This window comes from Erithacus rubecula, assembly GCF_903797595.1.
Source record: "Erithacus rubecula genome assembly, chromosome: 9".
NCBI classification, from domain to species: Eukaryota; Metazoa; Chordata; class Aves; order Passeriformes; family Muscicapidae; genus Erithacus; species Erithacus rubecula.
In genome coordinates this window covers 15,482,609-15,507,514 of record NC_136660.1, presented here as the reverse complement: position 1 = coordinate 15,507,514, position 24,906 = coordinate 15,482,609, and the positions used below count along the sequence as shown (strand labels likewise).

The window sequence follows — 24,906 nt, the reverse complement described above, 5'->3', positions numbered from 1 at the left end:
TAATAGGAGTTAATTAATATGCTTATACAGCAAAGTGTTGACTCCCTTCAACAGCCACACTCCACAAGTGTGCCTAGAGGAGCACGTAAACAACGTAATGAAGAAATTAGATTACTCTGAAGAGAATCGCTTTCTACACAATAACTGCTCTATGACAAGAGGATCTTGAAGCCAGTCCAGGAATGAACAGAAATCACCTCTATATCACAGCTTTACTGGACTGCGTGAAACAAGTTATCTGCCCAGTGTCTTGTGAAAAGGAACTCATCATACACGCATGGACGCACCTTCCATCCAAACAGTCCCTACCAGGAAACAACTCAGGTCACAGACTGAAGCAATTCAGCAGACAAGAGAGTGAAATCCACCACAGCTATTACAGAAGGACACAGTATCTTACTGCAACTCCTCCTTCCCACCTCCCAATAAGTTAATAAAAACAGAACACCAGCCCTCCTGATGGAATGATAAATTGGGTCTCCTGACATTCTCTATATTAAGGAAAACACAGTGTAGCTTGGATACCAGCAGGTACAGGTTTCAAAAAACTGAAAAACAGAATTTATCCCTGCAACTATTTAGCTCTGTGTCTATGATCTCTTTCACTGAACAGAATTAAGTAATACTGTAACTTTAAGGATGCAAACAGCTACAATGGGCTTCTGAAGAAGGACACTCCGTATGCAAACACCATTTGACTTACTAAATAGATTTAACCTTACCCCAGCTTGATCTGGACATTTACTATTTTTGAAAATTCATAATGATCAGTTTTCACAACAATTATGTGATGTGCTCAGAGCAGAACTGTCCCTTCCCAATTAATAACTTTGCATGTGCTAAAAGGTGAAATCCCACTCAGGTCTAAGTAACCGCTGAAGATATCACACAATCAAATCATTTGTGACATAAAAAATCCAATGTTTTTATATTCTCAGAAACTCTTGGTCTTGCAGAAAGTTGTAGTTTTCATTATCTCTTCATGACCCAGTATTTTCTATTTCCCAATGTGACCAGCTATTCATTGCTTTCCACTGTAAGAATCCTCAAAAAGCCCCACATTGTCAAAGTGTGGGATGCACATCAGAACACACAGGACACTCATAAATCCTCATTCAAGATGCTATGGATTCTAAACATGGACATTTCACATGAACAAACGTGAGAGACAACTAGTAGTGATAGGATCCACTTCACCTAACTGGAATGAGTAAAATGTCAGGCATGTAGACAGTTGCCTCTCTAGTAAATGATGAGCGACAAGGGCTTTGAAGGGACAGCTAATACTGTCCTGCAACGAAAACATAAGCTGGAACAAATCACCCCATAGCAGTGCTTTTCTTTCTCTACTCATTATGGAAAGAGCCTGGAGACCTAGGTTTTTTTAACAGAGGTGTGAGTTTCCCCCAGGAATCACAGCAATAAAATCTCTGTCACAGCCTCAGGTGGCTGTCGCCAAGATCACGAATGATATCTAGCTAGATGTGGATCACACCACACAGGCAGCAATCCACATCTGCAGGGCTGTTCTCACTCCCTGCTACATGGAGACACTTAATCCTTTCCAGAAAGAAAGGGAACAACTGGCACTGAATGGCCACACAGATTTCTTCTCCTGTCAGAAAAGTACAGAGCTGGCTAGCATTGGTTTGTAATCGACTCAAAAATGTGGGTTTTGAAGTTGTGGTTTGTGTTGGCACTGGCATCGTTTGAAGCCAACCATATTTGGAGGAAACACTACAGACTAAAGCAGTCAATTCCAGACTGGAAATATGGTTGTACTTGAAATATAGATCAGGCTATACTGGAATATTCAGAATCCTGTGGCATTAAGATAATCAACCAAATGGCAAACAGTACAGTTCCTTGGTCAAAGTGGAAGGTCTGGTATGGTAAAACAGCAGTTTTATAACAGGGAGACCCCCTTCCACCTTCCCAGTGTTCCCATGGGGGCTGTGCATTCAAATTAACTAAAATCCTGGCACCCCTCTCTGCTCTGACAGAGATGAGGTCAGGGCCCATTCATAAAAGCTGTGTTAGAGTCTATGTTCCTCAGAGGAAAAAATCCACACCCTGGCTTCAGGCTCAGTCCTAAGGATGGTCACTAACTGGTGGTTTCTGGCTACATATTTGGAGTACTGGGAGATCTGGACAGTTGTACAAATTGTAATAGTGTAGCCAATAAAGTGTAATGCATTTAAACTTAAACTGCTTAACATATGCTGCACTGGACACCAGAGATGGTAAGGAGTACTCTCAGCTGGCTACAAAGTTACCAGAAAGGGCAGATTTACTCATTTCCAAGCTGCTTTACTGCTCTTGTGCCAACAAACTCAAGGCCTTCACTAACTGGGAAATCAGGTTGCATTCCAGGAACAGTCAATATCAGCTGTATTTAACAGGCTGTTCTGGTGAATCCTGTTGACAGATTCTGATGTCGACAGATAAAAAAATAGAACACCAAAAGAAATACAGATTATGTCCATGAAAATTTTATGTACATTATTGATCATGTAAATCCAGAGACAACATTACAGAATGGAAATGGAATGAGCTGCTTCCTGATGTAACAGTTTAGACCATGACCTTTTTTTGCACCATACTCATCTATTTAAAGAGATGGCTAAAGCCCTGTGTCACAAGGCAACCCCACATTTGCACAGAATAACTATGCTGCATTCTTTATTTATGATTTGGTTTTGCAATTTTGTATACAAACAGCCTTTCCCAAGCAAGTCCACTGACTGCAAGACAGTCACTCATGTAGGCAGAGATTTCTCTTTCAGGCAAGGGTTTTTAGGCATCTGTTAATACATATTTGTATGTTCCAATTCAATTGGACACTTACTATTGTAGTCTCTGAACTTATGTAACAACTATTTCAGCTCATGTAGCAAAATGCTTAAAATACATTTTTATTTTTATTCCTGTTAATAGTTGTAGTATAAATTGAATTATGTGATCCTAAGTTACAGAGTGGTATTAATTTGAGCTCTAGAATGTCAACAGGAGAAGAAAAGGCAGTTCATCGTGGTAACAAAATGCTTCATTATCAGTCTGCAAAATACATATGACATTTAGAAGACTGTGATCTTCACATCCTTTTGAACTTTTGCAAGGATCTGTTACAAAATGCCATTAGCAACTGATAGATTCTTGTAGCACTGGGACAGAAACAAATCGGCTCACACTGAGTCTCATGACCTGCAGGATGGGTAACAGGGACCCAACACCCTCCTGCAATGGCAGAATCCTGCACAGCAGAAGTCCTCATCACTCTTATACTCATGAACACCACATCGTCTTACTAAACTGGATTACTTGGATTTAGGGATATTTCTCATCAAGATAAAATACAATACAAAGTTTTCACTGATGAGAAAGTCAGTACAAGTTTATGATGCAAGTGGACATGTATGCAGTCCTGGACATCTTCAAAGAGCTGGACAAACATTAAATTAGCTTTGCTGCATTTGTAGGTACATGATACTAGGCTTATTTTTATATTAGGAAAATGCAAAAGCTGAGGCTGAAAATATTAAAAGGCGGTTCTGTTTGTTTAATCTTGCTTCCACTGAAGTCAATGGAAAAATTGCCAGTCACAGATTTGCATTTCCATGGAATCCCTTTATATTCCTGTGGTAGGGCAAAAAGCCTAGTTTTAAGTACCTTGACCCTGCCAGGCAGTGTAATAGAGCCTTAGTGGAAATAAGAATTAGGCCTCCATCAGCTTGAATAAGGAATAGATTTGCATAACTGCTGTGTGCTTTCAAAAATTCTACTCAAAACAAGCATGTTATTTGACGAATATGACACAACAGGCTTGTGACAGTAGATCAACTGAGTTCATCTGGCATTAGTGAGCAGTGGTCCAAATCAGTCCCTCAATATGTTTCTAGGTTGGAAGAGGGCTCAGTTACACAGAAATGTTTAAATTAAAGGACATTTTAAAAATAGAAATGGTATACAACATTTGATCCAATGCTGATGACCTACTACCAAACTGCTCAAAAGTAAGTGCTGTCCAAGACAAGTTGCTTTAAGGGGAGAACAAGACAGATATGCAAAGGGTTCCCAGCATTAGAAGATGATAAGTTCTCAGAACTCAACCAAGTTATTTAAATAAGGTGTGTAAAAGATGGACAAAGGCAAAAAGGCTAAAGGAATCTTGTAGAAATAGGATTCCAGAAAGGATCCTGGCTAAGAAGATGGGCTTGAATGGAGGGAGCATTGATGCTATCTACCCTTGCTGGATACCAGCCCACTGCATGCACTCTATATGGATACTTAATTCCTCTTGCTTCCTGCACGATTAAGACTGAGAAATGCCCTGCATGTGAATATATATGTATGACTTGGGGCTGAAATGCTGTCTCAAGAAAACCACCCAAGTTTGTTTAAAATTCTATCAGCTCAGTAGGTTGTTCCCCCATCCTCCCCCCGCCCCCTGTGAGTGGTTACACTTTAACCATGTATGGAAGAGTTTCCAGAGGTCTGAGCCATTAAACCTACAGAGAATAGAAAAACTTGGCAAATATGAATTAAAAGCATCTTAAATGGCTCTGAGACAGTCTGCTTCCCCTGCTACTGAAAACGTGATAGATGTGCTGCCATTTCTGTGTAGGAGGTCATGATCTGAGGTTTTGGACAAGTCTGTAAACTTAACTACACACAATGTGCCCCCAGAACTGTTCGAATACAGATTAGCACATCAAAACCTGCAGGGAATCTTTTGATCTTATTTAAAACAAAACAAACAAACAGCTAGACAAACACAAAAAACCCTACACCCCAACATTTAAAGTAGTAGTGCTGTGTGTAATCCACAGACAAGCCTTCTGCCAAGTTTCTTGTACATGCCAAAAACTATTATTATTCTTGGACAATTTCTTATTTACAACCCATTGGTGCGCATGAAACAGTGATGTTCTGTCATTTTTAAAAGTTGCTGATCACAAGAAAACCTCTAACACATCTCCTCTCACAGCACATGATTTATGGGGAGAATATTACAACTATCTTCCCCTTCCCTATAAAAAAAAAAGACATTTAGGAAAGAAAAGAACCCCAAACACAACACCAAGAAAATATCCAGGATACAGGAAACATTGTATAGAAACTTACAAATGATATGAATTGGAATGTGGAATTTACCGTGGACAATGTCCTGTCCCTGGTAATACTGTACGGTGCAAAAAGAATTAATGGATATGCTTCCTCCTTTCCTCCATATTTTAGAAGACTACCAGATCTGCCTTTAGAAAAAAACAGATTTTCTGATGATGCTCCCTTACAAACCTTTTGGGATATTCTGATTCAGAGAGTTGCTAAGTAATCACAATTCAGTGTGAAGAAAATTCAGGGGGACTTAGATTCTCACAAAGCTCATCAAGGAACTGGAATTCAGGAAATCTAAACTTTATTCCCAGCCTTCTGCAATCACTGCACTAGAAAGCAGCACCTCATTTTCTCATTAAAAAACAGAACTAAAACTGCCAGCCTCCTTTTCAAACACTTGAAAACTTGATCAATACCCTATAAAAGCTTTGCACTTCTATCACCGTGTTAAGTACTCTGTCTCTCCACCTGAAATCAACCAGATTTTGACATTTATTTTTCATACTCTCCTGGAATATTCCAGACAACATTTATATCAATTCCACCACAGAATCATGATTCAAGAGCAGAGATTTAGTGCTGCATCAACCCAGAATAATTGATTTCAAAAGCTATTACTCCAGGTCTCAGTTCTATTGATGTAAATCCAAGTCACAGCTCCCATCAGCCTTTGTCTGTCCAATCACAAAATAATTTAGCAAGTGTAACACAGAAAAATATAGGTCCTAAGTGATTCCCACTGCCATTTGGCTTCTGACAGCATCATTAATGATTCCTTTACTTCTAAGAACCCCTCCTTCTCTCCTACCCCAGCCATCCTTTGTGGCATGAATAATTTGGGAAGGATAACAATACTGTGTATATTGAAAGAAAAATGCACCTATACCTTTTTATTACTTCATGAATGACAGCCTTTCTATGTATTCTATTCTTCAACAAATTCATTAATTTCATGAAGATTTTTATGATACTTTAAAGTACCACTTCTACATGAAGAAGAAAATTGCACTGAAGTAATACTGTCTATAAATCTTTTACTATTTTGCTCCCTGTCCATTTCTCATTAATGAGGACACAAACTTGCTGTTTACCCATTTTTCTTCAACTTTTTTACCTCAACATCAGAACCAGCAGAGTTGAGAATTATTTAGTCACATAGAACATATTAGTGCACTGAGAGAGGGTGAAAACTCTGAAGTGGTGTCTGAAAGCAAGCTGCAAAACAGTTAGCAAAGATTTGAATACCAAAAGCTTCTCATAACCTGGCAAAATTAAGAGATGTAGACAAAAAAAAAAACCTCCAGACTTCAGAGTTTATTCTCTTTGAAAATTAAGTGAGTCCTAGAAGTCTTGACTGCTCAGAATATACAACTGTGGGAATTCAAAAACTAATCAAGTCAGAGACTGGATGGGATTTCTTATACAGCAGGACAGCCCTGAGTTATGTGCTCTTGATCCTGGGGAACCTGCCACATACAGAGCCAACAGATTTTAATGAAATCTAAACATAATTTTAAAAGTTACATTAGCACATGATCATTTGCTATACACTATTGCAATGTGCATAGTAAGGCACATCAATACATATATCCATGCTTCCCTCCCTTCAGATATTACCACAAATCACAATAAAAAATAAGAGACAAATCTCTCATTTCTGGGTATTGATTGAAGAGAAGAAAGAGACATGCTCTGTGTGACAGATATGACTTCTCTAATGCAACTTTCAGCAATTCTTTAACTCAGCACATGCCTTTTATATAGATAAGTATAGACAAAGCAGCTACCTGAAAGGTTTTAATATTACAGTATTTTTTATCACAGCATTACCTAATGGTCCAATCAAATCCTATCCTTAATGTACTAGGTGTAAGTCTGACACTTTATCAGACTATATAGATAAATAAAGCATCATTACTACCTATTATTCATAGGAATGGAAATTTAATGAAGACAGAGGAATAAAATGCTAGAGATCATACAGAGTTAGATATTAAATTTGTTCCTTTTAGTGAGCCAAAGCTCATTTTCAGCTGCCACAGGGGAGGCTGGACAAGGCTGCTGTGCCCAGTTATGCCTCCATGTAGTTATTTCTCTCACTTGTTGGCCACAGACTATAGGTGTGCAAGATGGTAAATCATCATATGATGGCCATATAGAGAGGATATTTTACATAAGGGGAGACCATTCAGTCACCTCAAAGGAGTCTCAATGGAAATCTCTCCTGCAGAGCAGGCAGTAAGCACTCTATGAGGTGCTTTTAAAGCTATTAGGTACACTCTGGGTTCTGGCTCTTCCTCTAAATGACTGCCTCTGTTGTACTGTATGCCTTAGGAAGTAGCAGAATAACAAACTTTGTCATTTAAATGTCAAGAAAATATTCTGGAAACACTTAACAGAAAACTGAGTCATGATGTTCAGGCTGTTCAGCCTCCTGAGCTCAGACCATTAGCAGCTATCTCAAGTCACTGATGGGAGAACTGGGAAAGCACTTGGATACTGCAGAGTGGGACTCCAGCCAGGAGCAGCAGCAGGCAGCCCTTTATGTGCTACAGTATATAATGTAGCTCCAGCCTTCCAAAATTACCATAAATTACTAAGCACGATGATGAACACCTAAAGGAAACATTAAAGTTGAAGTCAATTATGAGAAAGAGACAGGGTTACTACCTTCAGTTATCACCCAAATCTACCTAAATCACGGTGGTTTTTAAATGATCCTGGATTTACTAGAACCTCTCTCTGCTTAATTTAATCTTGGTTTTCCCAACTAGAACAGAGGGGCTGTTCCTAGAGCTATGCCAGAATGAAATCCAGATTAGCTGCAGTTTTAATTTCTTAAACCACAGCATGGAAGAACTCCAGTATCCAAAAGCAGTTGCTGGGCTTTCTCCACAACACAGGCTACTTGTGGCCATGCTGCCAGGCCAGTCTCAGGTGAGGTAAATATTGCAAGGACAGATGCAGATGACTACTGGAATAGAATAAAACTGGAAAACCAGGGTGAAGAACCTGCCCTGATATCAACCACAATGCCTGTCTTAAAGTCCAAGCATCTGCATGCTCACAGACACTCAAACTTTTGAAATGAAAGAAATTCACCCATATTTGTGGCAGAATAACTAAGAAAGACCTAACTCTTGGTCTCATTCAAAATGTTTGAAATGTGCTACTAATTATTGAGTCAAATCATCAGGTTTGGGTCTGGCCATAAGTTGTTCCAGCTGCTACTGAGAAATCTAGAATCAAACCCCAAAATTAAGTTTCAAAGGCTTAAGGTCAGCCTTGACTTTCTGGTAAATTAAGACAATCATTTAAGCCACAAATTAATTAAATCATTAAGCAGGCTTGAAAATAATCCCATCTTACTTTCAGTTTTAGTTAAAAAAAAAATCTCAACTTGAATTTGCAGTTTATGCATGGCACCCATTACTTTTATTTCAGAATATTCATTTAGGGAAATTTAACAGGCAGGAGATGCCTATCCGAGAATGGAATTGATCAGGAATGCAGTGACAACAAAAAGAATTTCATCAGACCATAAAAGAGAAAGAGAAGAAAAAAGGAAAAGCCTACTACAAGAATAGTCCAGCTAAACACAACTGTAGTGAGTTTGGGCTATTTCCCAGTATTCCAGGGGGAATTCTGCTATTTGCTGAGTTTAGTGAACATAATCTAGTGCAGAAGGGAAAAAAAAGTGCCGCTGCTTTCACCATTTTCTCAGTTCAGCTTCATACAAGAATTCATATAAAAGACAGAAAAACTATTATATTACTATGAAAGCACACAGAAGCTTGCAAAGCAGATGTTCTCAGCACACATAAGAGGGAGTGATTGGACTCTGAATAAAACTACATAACCAGAATGAAAAAAATAAAGTCACTCAGCAGGCAGAGATGAATCAAGAAGTAGGGGACTCAAAAAGTAGTGTGGAAACAACATCTGTACTAATAAGTCAGTCTCATTTCGTTAAACAGTAAAAGGGAATCAATACTTTCCACTATACCTCATAGACAGCACTATTTGAGCTACTTTCCTCCAAGAATCTCAGTATGCAACTTCAAGGAAATTAAAAATAATTCAGAACATACACAAACAGTTAACAGGAAATATAAAATGAAGTAACTGAAACAGAATCTACCTCCGAAAGCGGCAGATACTCCACAAGTTATTTATAGCAGAAAATTTACAAGAGATTGGAAAGGTCTTAAACTATCTGAAGTTTTAAATACTTACTTCTTGCAGCCAAAATCACATCAGTGGATTATCCAGGAAAATTTTTAAAATATTGCATTAAGCAGTTTGATTAGCTGAGAACATGATGTAGCCTTTCCTTTGGACCATCCAGCCAGAGGCATTTACTCATTCAACAGAAGCACACAGTGTGATACTGTAGTGCAGCCTTTTACATAGGGATACCAAAGAGGGGGGAGGGAGAGGAAAGCCCTTCCCCAAAGACTTTAGTTCAGCCCACTCATTAAAATACAGAGTGGAAACAGCTGCTGTAGAAAGGAAGAGGATGTCCAAGTAGTTTTTTGTTAACTTTCTTAGGTGTAAACTTATTTCATTCTGGAGTCTGAATAAGAAAAATGTTTTTTCTTTTGAACTTCACTCTTCCTCTGGCATTGCTCTTTAAGAAAGTGACTCTAGCTCCACTTAGTAATAAAAATAACAGTGGATAATCAGCTCTCCATTTTCAAAATCATTCCATCTCACTAGGGGAAAACAGATCCATAAAAGATCTCCCTCTTCACCATGCAAGCTCTAGTACAAGTACACATGTGCTTTACAACACTTGTCTTCACACAGTGTAAAGTCTCAAATGACTTCCCACCAAGAAGACCCAAGCAAACAACAAATACAAATTCATTGATAACAACATTTAGAATTGATAGCATGTCTCTTATACTAGCATCTCAAAGTTAAAACTAGATAAACAACAGAGGAAGGAGGTCAGAACAATGAAAACTCCTCAAGCATTTCAGCGGGAGACCTTGGGGAAACAAGGATTCTTCAGTCTGAGAAAGAGTCGGCAGAGGGGAGATGAGAGAGTGTTCTATTAAATCAAGAAATGCACCAAAAATGCTAATCTGGGAAAGGCACCCCATTCCTCCTGGTAACAAGAACTAAGGGGCACTGAACTCAGTATTTAAGCAGAAACTTTTAAACAAACATAAGTAATTTTTCACATAATTCATAGAAGGATTGCAGAGCTTGTTGCCCACTATCTTGCAGAAGTCCATTCTGTGAGCAAACTCAAAAAATTAAATTCAAAAAAATGAAAGAACAGTTCTAATCCTAGAACTTTTGGCCTGGGAAGCTATCAACCACAAGTTACAGTGGTTAAGGTGTGGATATCTCAGGGGTGGTAACAATTTGAATTTGCCCTCTATATTAATCCTTCCCCTAAACCAGTGACACTGACCACTGACAGAGGAGCAGTCTACATTAAAAGGATCTTTGAGGCACAACTGTGCCCATTCTCATACTCCCATGTATCTAGTTTTCACAATGCTCCTTAATGAGAAATTGTCTGTATTATTAGGTCCATTATACAGATGGGGAATTAACTATGTACATCAAGGCCCAGGGTAGCACAACTTGTTGAAAATTTTGACTGATAACCACAATTCAGAAGTTAGATACTACCCTTAAAAGTCATCCTGAAGTGACTTTGTACTTCTAAAGGGCAGCACCCTTTCAAACCTCTGAACTTGTGACTATTCCATGTTAACTCCAGTACACCTACTCCAAAATCTACTTTCATGGGCAAAGTTATTTACCAACAGGAGCTTTTCCACAATGATTTCAGCAGTTTTTATTCCTATTTTCTGCTCTTTCTTTGCCTACAGTTACAAAAAGCAATGCATGCTGATAGTGAAATCTTACTGCAGAAAACCTATTTTAAATACATATGTGCTTTTGCTATATTACCAAATACAATTTTTTGGTGTAAGGCAAGCTGGCTGTTCTAAGAGCAGCAAATAGCAATTCAGTTGTGCAATCAAGGTTGTTATTTCATTGTTTGCCTTTTAAAAAAACACTCCGTATTTAAAAAATACTCTCAGAGTGGCCATTGTGTGGTAAAAGGGTAAATGTTCACTGGCTTTGCAGCTACAACAGCTTGTCTGAATTGATACTGAGAAACAAGACACTTTAATGCAAAATAAGTAAATTGACTTGAGATTCTTTTCATATCAAGTCTGAGAAAAGCAGACAAAAAACCCTGTTTCCCTTCTCTGCTCCTAATTTTAAACAGGGGCTTCATAGCTTTTTGTCTGTCTCAGTGTGTTTAATGTTTCCTGGAGGTCTGCAAAGGCATGCAAAATATTTTAGTTCAAGGCCTCTATATGGTTGTAATAGGAAATAGATGTCTCCCTTAAAGAGAGGGGTTAGTATAGAAACAGATTATCTGAATGACAGCAGAGTCTTAAGTGTTTATTTCAAAGGGAAGGAAAGGACAGATAAATATTTACTGCTTTCTGTCCACATTGTAAAATACAGACACTGCCCATTTTCAGTTACTTCTTGTCTAAGTAATCCAGGTTATTGTCAGATCCTGTTCTCTTAGTCAGGATTTGTCTTAATGTTAAAAAAAGTTGTGATCACTGACAGATACATCCTTTGAGCTGCAGAAGAGTTTCTCAAAGAGAAAGCTGTTTTTTAAACCTGGGCTGGTCAAGACCTTTATGCTTGTACAAGATGTGTGGTCACCAGAGACAGATCACAGACTTTTTGGTCTACCTGGTAAAACACACATTTCCTGTGTAAGGCTTCACACTATGCTGAAATATCCTTTTGGAAAAAGTCTGAGTGTTCCAGTGCTAACAGGCTGAAAAATGGTGGAGACACAAATATAAGGAAGGGTTTGCTTCTTACACCTATCCCCTCTCACTTACCTGAAGGGTAAGTGCCATCCCCTCCCTGGCAGGGTAGAGTATGATAGAACAAGAACAGATGTTCTCTTTCCTCCTTGCACAGACCTTTATCAATAATCTTCAGGTCCTGAGCTTTGATTCATTTGTGCCAGGAAGCTTTGAGTCTGAGTCTCCTATTCCTGACAGGTCCATCCTTCCTCCTTTTCACTCCCTTATGTACCTACTGCTAGAGAACCAACAGAATTAGAAGTAACTTTGGGACAATTATCATTTCCCAGATGCAGTCTTACATTTCCTATTTCACAACTTGACTAAAACTGATGAGATCTCTCTTCCTCACCCCTTCTCACCCTCTTTTAATTAAAAATGGTAAATCAACAGGAATCCAAAGGGGCTTACAGCAAATCTTATTATCTTCCTTCAGCTGCATCTACACTCTTATATAAGAAGACATTAAGGAAATGACTGATGGAGTTAAGTGCAGTAGGGACAACTCAGTGGAATGCTGGTTATCAAAACAACAGCCAAGAGGCAATATATGATTGTATGTTCAGCAGATGAATGAGAGATCAATACTAGTGGTTCATATTCTGGGATGCTTCTGTATGCACAGGCAATCCTCCCTATAAAGCAACTTAATTAAAATCCCCTAAAATAAGCAGACTTCTGACAATTCAATGGCTGGATAGGAAGTCCCTACAGTGTTACAGAGGAAAATGGTCATTCAATAAATGGTGTTTTCCTCTGAACAAGTACCTTAGCACAAAACCTTCAAACACAAGTGTTTTTACAGATCAGGAGAGTTGCTTTCATGTTTGAAGGTGCAAATGGATGACCTCCAGCAAGCCTAGCTGATGAGAGTTACACCTGTGTTATGAGCTAAAACAGCATAATAAATTTTTGCAGCAACTGCAATCCAATAAGATTTTCTGTGCAGCTCCTCAGTGTTTTCGTCTTGTCTCATTAAAAAATACATATTTTTTAAAGTAATGATCAAGTTTGGAATACCAGTGAATTTCTCCCAATTCTGTTTTCTCTTTACTCTCTTTTCCATTGAGTGGAGCAAAGAGATGAAAAGGAAAGGAGAAAAAAAGCTATTTAGATCAAGGAAGAGGAAACAGAAGAAAGGAGAAAAAGTTTTCAAAGAGAGAAAGGAATTTTAAAGCTGAAAGTAAAAACTTTCTGTCTCATTCTGGAAACACAATGTAGTTATTCCTGACATTAAAACAGAAGATCTTCTTTTGCCAGATTTTGCTGCACAGTTTACATCACCGATTGTTTCCTTCTGGAAACACTCACAATTATTCAAATTGAATACTGAGAGGGGGGTTGCACTATAAATGGATTAGATGGCCAATTGCACTAAAACAACAACCTTAGACTTTTGGTTCTGGAATGGCATGCACTGTATTACTAATGATGCTATTATCTCTGGAAAATTAACAGGAGTTTTATTAATACCTGCAATTATTAAGATACATCAGATTATTAACTTTGGCTTTACACCAATGTCTCTATGACATAATGAAGGTGTTTGTGGGATCTTTCCAAAATTCTGCCACATTTGACCTTTCCAAGCCATTTCTACAGTCTGCCTTGAAAAACAGCTTAGTGTTTCCACTGAGAAAAAGATCACTGAAAACTGTAGGTGAACAACATCTATCCTGACTGGTCTCTCACCATAAATCCCTAAAAAGTGGTAAAGAACTACTGCCCTTCAACTGGCAGCTGCAGGATAATCAATGGGCCTCAGAAAACAGACACAATCCTAGCTTCTAAGCAATACTTTTGGACAAGCTCTCAACTCCCATTTTCAGCCTAACTAAAACATTCCTCAGCAGTGCTACCTTTTAAAGAAATAAGCACTTTCTCAACAGAGAGCAGCAAGCTGTCTGTGCCCAGCATTTTGCATGACCATGGAAGATAAGGTTCATTTTGACTGAGGTCACCACAAACTGCAAGGCTTAATCTGAAGTTCCATGGGATATTTAATACCTTCCCTGAGCAAAGAAGATTCACACTTCTCAGATTCCATCAAATAAACCACACTTTATGGAACCAAACTGAGACTGACCTAACTTGGAAAAGTGATTGGCTGAGGCAATGTGATCAAGCATCTAAGATGCTGAGCAGAACCTCAACAGTCTCAATATGTTCACTGGATTGTGAAGCCTCTCCCTTCCCACTCCCTTCCCCACCCACCCTGAAAGCACTCTGCTTTGGGAGTGGCTTTTCTCACCAGGGAAGCAAAACTTTCTTTTAATGTGGTTCATGGAAAGTTTAGCTGGTTTTCTTTCTCCAGCCCACCTAGGCTGGAAAAAGACATTAGTCCCAACCAAAATCCGGTATAATAACTGCCCATCTGTGGGGTGTTCTTTTCAACTTGCAAGGAAGCAATCCCACAATTGCAATTTCTTCTGTCTCATTATGATAATGGTGGTGTAGTATAACCACGAAATGAGCTGTACTAGAATTGAGTATAGTTATTGTACAAGCACTTTCAGATGCTTTCATCCAAAAAAAGGAAAACAGGGATTAGATCGATTCTAGGGATCCTCTAAGTAGAGGAAGAACTACCAATAAATTCAAGGGTAATAGAGGCAATGGGCTGCATAGGATGAATTTTATTTTAACTTGTCTTTAATGATACACTATGGGATACAGAAACTGAGCTGTGCAGTATAAACAGTGCAATGGCAAGGCATAATGAATGGATTCATTTTTGATCCTAAGTCTGCTATCAGTAACATGTATCATGTTACTGCCTTCAATGAGCTTTGGATCAGTCTCCCATGAGCATCATGTAAAGCATATGAAGTCAAACAACAAGAGAAACAAGGACAGTGTAATTTCAGCAATATATGTGGGGGGAAAATTTACTTTCCAGAAAAATAGGACCTGGGAGATGCCACACATTATCAGATCACTGATTTGCATAATGCAAAAGCTTTTATCAGCACCAGAAGCCTCAGAGTCACATACAAAAAAAACAATCAGCAATTCTGGCAAAGCTGCAGCTGGATATTCCTCCTGTTTGACAAAGGCACACAGTAGCTTCCCCAGGTCTGTGAGGCACCATTTTTTCTTTGCTGGGTAAGTTTTCAGCTGGATTCATTCTCAGTTCACATGATCATGTCACATCAACACTAGAGCTAACACAAAGTAAAGGTGAAGTTGGGATATGGCCATATTCTTTCAGTGGCAGCCAGGACTTGGATCAGTTTACACCCGTCCTGAAACCACAGATCCACAGAAGAACCCAAAAGATCTTTTACAGTTCAGTGAAACAAAGTAAAAGCCAAGAGAACAAGTCGGGCTCAAGAAACCAGTTATTTGGGAACACGTAAGCTTGTACTTCCAGAGCAATGCACCTGGCCCTTCTAAAGAGCAATAAACAAAGACCTGAATTGACTCCCAAGGAAGAGAAGAAGGTCTGGAAGCCGTAACCTAGCACCTTTCCTCTTTGGCTGGCTAAACGTTCTCCAGGCAGATAATTTGCCTCCTGATTACAGGGTGGTATCACCCCTTCCACGAAGGACACACTACTTCTGATAAAAGATACTGTATGTTTACCACCTACCCTGCTTTCAGCACAAATCCAAAGAAAGCACCCTGTTTCTTCCCTGGGATGAGTCAAACTCAAAGGCAGGGCAGTACCCACAGACACTCCAAATTTACACTTTCATTCTAGACCAGAGAGGTCTCTTGGTCATCACAAAGCTGCAGTCTGGGTCCTCCCTCTGCCTATGTCTTTGATTTGGCTGAAGCCCTATCCTAGCTCTGCCTCCTTTTCTCTCCTGTTTATCACTACAGCCCTGGTGGTCCCTGAACGCTGCACAGCTGCTCCTCCTTCCCTCCTGCCTAAGCTAACTCTAAAATGCCTCCTTGGACAGATGTTTTCCACGTGTTTCACTCTCCTTTTTATTCCCCACCCCCATCTCTTCCAAGGCAAGTAACCATCTATCTCCTTGATCCTTCAGACCCAGTCCCAAAGTATCCCTTAATCAACTTGTCTAGCTTGATTGTGGGGTAGGCAAAAAACAAGTCTGCTTTTTCCTCCGTGATAATACATGGGCAGCAGACAAAAATAAGCCTTAATTTTGGCACTGCTTTTAGTTTCCATTTCACCTTCAGATGATCAGCTTTGGCTTTGGTATGTTTTTGGCTTTCTTTCTGGATTAAATTTTATTTCTTGGAAATATTTTGTTAAGCACGATTAATATCTGTATCACTTGCCACTTTTCCTTCTTGTCATCCTTCTGTTTATTAGCTGCCACTGAAGGTTTATTTACAGGTACAAATCTTAAGTTTATAGGTACCTCATAGGTCCCATCCCCCTTCTCTGTGGCATTTCCCACTCTCCATCTGTCCTTCCTTGGCACCAGTGCCTGTAGTGACAGTAGACATTTATACAAATTACCATCACTCTGCTTCATCTCTCAAAAATTGGTTTTGATATCAGCCCAATTCAAGCCAGTTTCACAAGCTCATGTTAACTGTAGATCAGACCTAAACCAATAAACTCCAGCTGGACCAGTACTGTAACACCCATTTTAAGGTACTACAACTTCCAGTCACTCATGTAGAGATGATTTTGCAGGGAAGGGATGGGTGCAGCATTTTCATCCCCTCTTGCACAACGTTATATTATGTTATCTTATATTCCTCTGAGCCTACTGACTTTAGGCCAAGTCCTAAACATGGTCATCAGCGTACCAAAGGAAACATCCATAGCTGGTGGGCCAGCCCTGCCATAAGCAGTGGGTGAGCATCCGAGCACACAGTGCCAAAACTGCCAAGAGAGAGATTAGCAGAAGATCCCAAGCACCTACAAACCTGAAATTAGAACCTCAAGTCATGCAGATTTGGCCTAAACCACAGACAGTCCACAAAATACTTGTCAACAAGGGCTTCTTTCTTTAAAACTCTGACTCTGGTCCCTGTCACGGGCAGGGAGTAGCTGGTGGCTGGGCTGTTTCTGCAGCCCAGGTGCTTGTCTCTCACAAATGGCCTTGAGCTGGCGAGAGGGGACAGGGCAGACAGTGGCACCAGCCCCTCCCTTCACTGGCCACCCTGTCAGAGAACAAAAGCTGGTGGCAGGACATCCCTTTTCTGACAGCATCACTCCTGAATTTGCTGTCTCTGTGAAAGTAGCTCTCCAGCATGTGATTTCCCACACACCACAAGGGCTCCAATAAAAGCTATGTTGCACTCAGCCAAATGTTTAGCACTCCTCTGATATCTGTATATTAAAAATTACTGTGGGGGTGAGGGAGAGCAAAAGGAAGCATAATAGTCTGAGAATATTAAGTGTAGCACTGGGTGAAGAAAAATTTTGCTTCCCAAATGCCACATGCAGATTTATTGCAGGAAAAAAATGGGTGTGTAGGCACTGAAAAGCCCTAGGCAAAGTCCTGCATTTCATTTTCTGCACTACCCAGAGACTCTCTCCAGGACTTGAGCTGTGTCACTTCATTTTCTGATATTTCATAAACATGCAAAAGTTTACATTAATGCTACATATTTTTAAGTCTGTATACTTAAGAATCTTTCACTATGCCCAGATCTCATATGAAGCTTTAAGCCACCATCAACCAAAATCGGCAGAAATCTGCCTAATTTTGTAGCACTGACAGGAAAAATTTTATGAACTACTAGAACTTGAACTCATTTATTTTAAGAGGTGAAAAGCCTCCCAGCAAGATGGTCAAGATTGTATGCATTTTAGTTATGAACCTGGCTGTGTCAAAATTGCTTGGGCGTCCTGTTGCTCCCAGTACTGCCAACAGACTGCAAGGAGGAAAGTAGCAAGTGATGGCAGTTCTTTCTCAGCAGCGACTATCTCATGGCTGCATGTACACTTCCACCTGCACAGTTTGGGTTCTAAAGAGCAGAAAGATGATTAGGGGTTTTTGTGGTATTTTAGTTACTTGTCAAGTTTTTGTGGTCTCTTGGGGTTTTTGTTTTGTTTTGGTTTGGGGGTTTTTTTTTGAGCTATCTAGTGCTCTAGACAGCTCTATTCTGTGCCTGCTTATAACGTCACTATTTCTCTCTTCCTACACAGTTCACTAGACTTAGGGATTTACTGAGACTCCATTTCGCTGGAAGCTCATGAGCTGTTTCCTGCAGCTTCCATATAAAACACATTGCAAGCAACAGATAGAAACATCTATACCACTCTTCAGTTTTCAATTCCTTGATACTGCTGTTAAAAATAAAAAGGAAAAGTCTCAGGAATTCAATATTAACCTAGGGAAAAGAAATTCAGGTCTGGAAGCACCAAAGAATAAAAGAAGCTTCCCAGGTGGAGCACAGAGAAGGAAAAAAAAGTGTAGAGCTCCAAAGACCAAAAGGTAATTAAAGAACACTTGAATTTTGATCAAGACAGACCAAACAAACTATACTTTATATACATACTTTTAAAGATAAAGACTTTATTCCATTCTGTCCCACCCTCAATGCCTGCAAGACACTTTCTATCAAATCTGCATACTGAACACATTGCTTGAATGTTAAAAAGTGGCAAGAGAAAATTCTCCTATCCATTCCTGGCCATTTCATGTTCAGGCTTATCTCATATTTAACAACTTCTTTTCCATTCTTTACTACTTCCTAAACTCATTATCTTGCTTCATTTCCCATTTTCACTCTTTTTACACCTTCTGATTTGTTAGTTCCTAGACCTGCAAATCCCCTTCTTCAGTCATCACCTTCTCAGAAATCACTTCTCCTTCAAACATTTCTCACCCTTCCTCCCATAAGCAGCTGTTCTCTATGTTATTATCTAGGCAGGATTGAGACTGGTGACTCTACAGTGCAAAGAACAGGTCTTATTTATGTTTGTGGATCCTTGTCTAACTTTATGCTGCTGTGTAAATGTTTAATAGGTACTAATGCATTTGCTGGAACAAGCTGTGTGCTAATACACAGTGGACTGTTTGGATACAATCCTTGCTGACTGTCAGAAGCTTCTGGAATAAAACAAAATGCAGTTTTTTGGTGACACTGCATTTTCAAAGCTAAAGGATCCAACAGCTGAAGTAGTCTAATGAACCATCATAGTACTGGAAATGGCCTTATCTACTCTTTCCATGTTTGAGACAGGATAGAGTTTGAAAGCTTAGCACTAAGGGTTTGAGGTTGCATTCAGATACAGCCACTGTACCTTATGTCCTCTATTTTATCTATCTCCAGACTCCCAAGGTCACAACATTTTGAAGAAATCTCCCAGATCTTCACTTTCTCCTGAATGTTGGCTGAAGAGTATAGAATGGTCTTGACCTCTTTTCACACTGGTATTGGCATGATTTTCCTGTGGGCTTGACTGTATCATGTCCTGTGTAGAATTATTTGTGAAACAGAAACCCCAGTGGCAGATCAGATGCATAGTTTTTATTTCAGGCACCAATCAAGAGCTGAGTGATTCATCAGCACAAGCACACCACACAAGCAGCAACTGCTCAAGCAAGCAGAGAATGAATGATGTCTTGCCTCAGGGCCAATGAACAGCAAAGCTAATGGAGAAAATGCAACAAGGACAGCAGGAGTGTCAGGCCTACATCATGGGGTTGCATGCTAGAACTCAAGGAGGCAAACAAACCACATGACAAATTTCCACAATTTGTGTGAAAGGAAAGCTTTGGGGTTTGTTATTTCTGTATCAGGTTCTTCCTAACAGTGAGACTGGTGATGACAAGTCTTATCCCATAATCTTAACCATTTGTGCCCTGTTGCCATGAAATCCAAGGACATAAAGAATCACTGTTGCTGAATGTTTGTAGGGGCTCTGAAATGAGGAGTGCTGAGTGGTGTCAATCCATCCATCCACTTCCAACCTAGGATCAGGTTCTGTTTCCTGTTAATTTTAATACAGTTTCAATAATAGTACTCTTGATGTTCTAGCCCTGAAAGAGAACTTGACCAAGAGATGAATTGAGAAGGTTTTCCCAACTGGCAGTGTGCATCAGGAAAGAAAAAGAGCTAAGTCTGGTAGGAGCAAGTTCAAGCAAAAGACAACTCTATTAAGGAAAAATTCCCGTAGCAGTGAAATCTGTTGGACTTCATACAGTTTCTGTGGCATAAAACATACACCACCACTTCAGTCTAAAAGGAGACTGGACCAAGCAGTACAAACACACATTGAAGGGCCACAGCTACATCAGCATGACAGTAGAACAGAAGAGCTAATAACTCTCTTTTCTGTCATGTTCAACATTATGCATGACAAGATTTCAGTACTAGTCAATTTACCTGTAACCACCACAATTTTCAGAGTTCAGATTTGGTGTAAATTACAATCTGTTTGAGAGGAAAGGTGTGCATGATTCATCAAGTGGTGATTATTACAGATCTAAAGGAAGGGGCAGGGAGGAGAAAGGCTGCTTGCTGCAAATGAGTTAGGCACAGAGACTTTCAGAAAGATTAGAGGAGAAACACTTTAGAAAATCTGCCCCTCTATGACTGAAAGTTGAACTCTTTACAGCAATTTCCACCTAGCTGCAAATGTTCAGCACTTGCACCAAAACCTGCCCCCAGGTCTCTACCTGCTGTAACTAGTGTCAGGAATATTTCTCCTAAAGACGTAATAATTTTCATGAACTTTCCAGTCATCAAATATCAGAGCTCACATGTGAGAAGATTTTCACAGGAGAACGTAAATCTTTTGGTGAAGGTCTCCTTGTTTGAGGAACATAATTTTCAATTTATAGAAACTGTTGCATCATGAGCTGGGAATGTGCTACAATGCATTTGTGCTTAATGCAAACTAATTTGAAACAAAGAGGAGAAGACTGAGATCTGTTTGTTGTTTTATATCTATATATCACCTCTAAAAAACACAGTACCCAAATAAATAATCAAAAGAATAGGAAACTGAGTAATTAATCATACACAATCAATTCAGAGCTCACAGCTTGTAGGAACTCTGAATCTGTTGCTGAAAGCATGCCCTCCACCCAGGAATTAGTTTTGTCAAGGAATACAGACCTAATGCACAACAATGCATTTTGTAGAAACCATAAAACTGCTTTCACAGACGTTTTACTTTGTTTCTGGTTCCTTTAAAATGCAATCAATTTGGACTCCAATATGATTTCAGTAATTTGCATTCATTCTGGTATGAACCAAATTATGATGCCTGGTGTATTCACAGAAAAGTCATGTCTCCTAAAGGTTTGTTTCAAGGATGAACTGGTAAGCCTTGGGGACTAAGAAGCCCTTTAAAATTGGGGTCAAGCTAGGCATTTAGATTCAAAAATAATAAATAAATTCATTTGGAGACAAAGGCCTATTGTATACCAGTCTTCCAGGAAAACCCATGGGTGGCTGAGAATTACTTGGGAAAACTTTGTGGAAATTAATTCCGATTCATTCTCAGTTCTTTCTTCCACACTGAAAAGAGGGGTCTATGGAGGCAGAAAAGTATTGCTGAGTTCACACAGGGTCAGGGAATATCCGGCATTGCAGATGCAGAGCTAGAAAATGTTCACATTTCCTGTACACTGAAAGAGAGAACCAGCACCTTCCCTGCCTATGGCTCACAGAGACCCCAGAACACCACCAGCTCCAGCTACAAGAGGCTGGTTTGTACTTAGAAGGTACAGAGAGGAGTAAAAATTGCAGTCAAAGCTTATGTGGTACAATAGTTCAAAGGAACCACTGCCCACCCTCTTCAAAAGGAAGAAAAAAAAAAACCAAAAATGTGACTAAACCCAATAAAGAGTCCCAGTGTTCCTCATCATACATTGTTTTCTGTTTCTGTTAGGCAGGCACTATTAAGCTGACATACACAGTTCATTAGAAATTAGAATTTTACTTGGGAATTTTGCATTTATATATATATATAAAAATCATTAGGCTACATGGTTCTTTACTTTGTTAAAAAAAATTATTATGCTGTATTATGGGCTTTTGCAGTGACATTTATAGAAAAATACTATTCTTTACACTTAACTCTGCAGTCATATGTTAATAATTATCACCACAAAAGCTATTTAAATTCTTCCAAGTTATACAACCAGCTAGACAGCAAAGACAGCTTTGAACCTTTGAACATCAGGTTCTTATTTACCATATTATCCTATTTTTAGGAAACTTCACACATTTGCTGAAACCACTTTCTCTGTGTCAGGCAGGTCTCCTGGTAAAACTCCTTCAGGTACCAAACTGCTGAGGAGGAACAGTACAGTCTTGATTCAGTGCCCAACTAGAAAACCAGACATTCTTGCAGAGAGTGAGGAAGACTCCCAGACTTGACAAGGGAAGGAGACAGTGGCACCCTTATGCCACATTTTTTGCTCAGGAGTTAGAGTATTACATGGGGAATCATTAACTAACAGACACTTTGAAACCAGGGTCCACCTGCACTATTAAATAGCTCTGTTCTTCAGCCTCTGAAACACCTATCATCTATTATCAGGGAGCCTGAACTTGAACACCACTTGCAACAGTGTACAAGCAGGATGATCACTGTTGTGTGCATTAACCTGAATTCTCAAGCTTAGTTCTGACTCAATGCAACTCTCTGGAGAAGACTTTGAATTGTGTTTGAAACACTGCATTCAAATATCAAGGAAGTAGTCATCTCCTGCCAACAGATTTGAATGTTATTTTTCTGGAAATTTCCACAGTGTAACTTAGATGAACACAGAGGAGAATGACAGTGCATAACATATGTTTACATACCTCTGGCAGAGCTCTGAGAAAGAGAAGCTGCAGCTCTACAGGTATGTTCTGGACCCTCCTGGAAAAGAAAAAAAACCAGCAAGTGTTACAGAACACAATAATCTAATGCAGCTATTAGGAAAAAAATAAACAATAAAATGCTCTCTTGGTTTAAAATAAAAGAAACCACCACCCTGCGGTAGAGAGAGGAAATTTGATCATTATTTCTAGCCCGTCAGTTCAACTAGCCTTGTTATCTTTTAAAGCTAAGAGTCATCATTTGTCTATGAATCAGCTTTTATAAGACAAGATCCTCCATATCTATATGAAACCCAAGGCAACATGACTTGTGTTTATCATTTCATAAAGAGAAGTAGTGCCAAAATTCTGCAACACCTACTTTAGCTGCTGAAATCCAGAGAACTGAATGTGCTGCTGTTAGCATTTGGAGACTGGAATATGTTTTGATCTAATATCTTACACAGACTCACTTGGTGTCAAAAAAGTACTAGATTCCATAAAAGGTTAAAATAGAGATAAACATGAAAACACTCTGCATGCAACTTACACAGAGTAACTTCTACTCATTATATTTGAATTTTTTCAAGAGTATTTTAAACTTTCTAAAAATACCATAGAAATCTGCAAATAGCTAAATTCTCCTAGCTTGCCACAAAAATGACAGCTTGACTGATATATATGAATGTTCTACTACTACTTTTACTATGTTGTGTTTAATTCAAAGTTACTTGAGTGACAGGACTAATACAAAAGTTCTCATATACAAAGAAATCTGCCTCAGAACTTTGGCCTTTACTATTTAGTTGGGTGCTTTCTTCAAAAAATAAAACCCTGGGTGGTTTTTGCTAGAATATAGAGTCAAAGGCTGAGAGTAACAGTAAGTGAGACATATATACCAATTCCAGCACAAATTGCTCAAGAAAAATCATGGATCGTCCATGCACCACAAAACAGCCAAAAGCCTAAATATACTGGAGCAAACATTATTATGAATAGCAGCAATAGTAAGTGTTGCCATTAGATAAGTAACTCTCACATGAACCATTCTAATCTATTGTTAATTCAGAGTGGCAAAGGACTGTTCTTCCCATTGGTTTGCAATGAAGGAGAAATTCTTTGAAAGTCCAATTCAGTTCAATCAGCAACACATGCTTCCTACGGATATCCCTGAAGATCAGACACACGTTGCAACTACATTCCAAACAGCCAGAAAGGCAGCAACAACAAAATGAAATTCTGCTTTTAAACTGATTTACAGCTTGAAGAAACAGTATCCCAGATGCCACTCATTCCCTGTAAAAGGCTCTGGTGAGGGCAAAATATGTAGAGATTTCCTTTCTGGCAAGTGCAGTAGGTTTTCTGGTTAGGTGGCAACCACACAGCTTCCAAAGAGCTTAAGCAAGATCAGAGTACAGTATCCAAAATTATTATCTTTTAAACTAAGGAGTATACAAAATGGAGCTCAAGCAAATTTTCTAAATTACTTAGAGATGTGAAATGTTTGGATAACCAGCTTGAAGCAGCAAAAAATACATATCCTAAATACCATCACTAAGATGATCCAGTACTGGAAGTTGCTGGAGGTAGGAGGAGATATTCTGGGCAACCTTCCTTCATGAAGAAACTTCATTCATAACTATCAAATCATCCTTTGCTGTACCTCCTAATTATTGTTCACTGTGAGCTTTTCACTTTTCCCTTGTGCACTATTTAATCTCCCAGATGATACTTCTGTTAAGCACAGATGAGACCTGTTAAGTACTCAAACATAAACCAGGTAGAAGACCTGGCAAACAGAATGTATCTGACAAAGCTGGCTAAGACATGATGAGAGCCCTGGAACAATCACTAGAACTTTATGTAGCTGTACTCCATAGCTCAAACATGCTGCCAAACATGATCCACTTTTAAAAAAAACAACAAAACCAAAAACCCCCTGCCCCCCAAAACACACTATACAGAATCACACACTTATTAGAAAGCAAAGAGCATGTATATCCATCCTTCTACCCACAAGAGTCTAACACAGGGCCAATTCTTGCCTGCAAAAAGTAGTTTGGCACATCAAAGAATGACTGCTGTACCACTTGAAATAATGTGATGGCTGTCATTTTCCACACACTGCCTGTGAGAGACACATGCCTGGTTCTGCAGTGTCCCTGACACATCACAGTCAGCATCCATGTCTGTAAAACCTGAGTGCTGGGGAGATGGGAGGAAGGAGATG

At 39.2% G+C, this 24,906-nt stretch overlaps 1 protein-coding gene across 4 annotated transcripts in view; it reads right to left on the bottom strand.

Moving 5' to 3' along the window:
- LOC306805227 (sorbin and SH3 domain-containing protein 1-like) overlaps nt 1–22,740 on the bottom strand; it is a 121,880-nt gene extending 99,140 nt beyond the window's left edge. For 3 of the 4 annotated variants that reach the window (XM_079312758.1, XM_079312785.1, XM_079312753.1), the window contains exon 1: nt 22,680–22,740. The gene's annotated coding sequence lies outside the window, so the exon portion shown is untranslated. Of the gene's footprint in view, nt 1–9,354; nt 9,475–22,679 lie in introns of those variants that run through there. The other variant, XM_079312786.1, reaches the window with a different exon arrangement.
- Between the last annotated feature and the right edge of the window lie 2,166 nt (nt 22,741–24,906).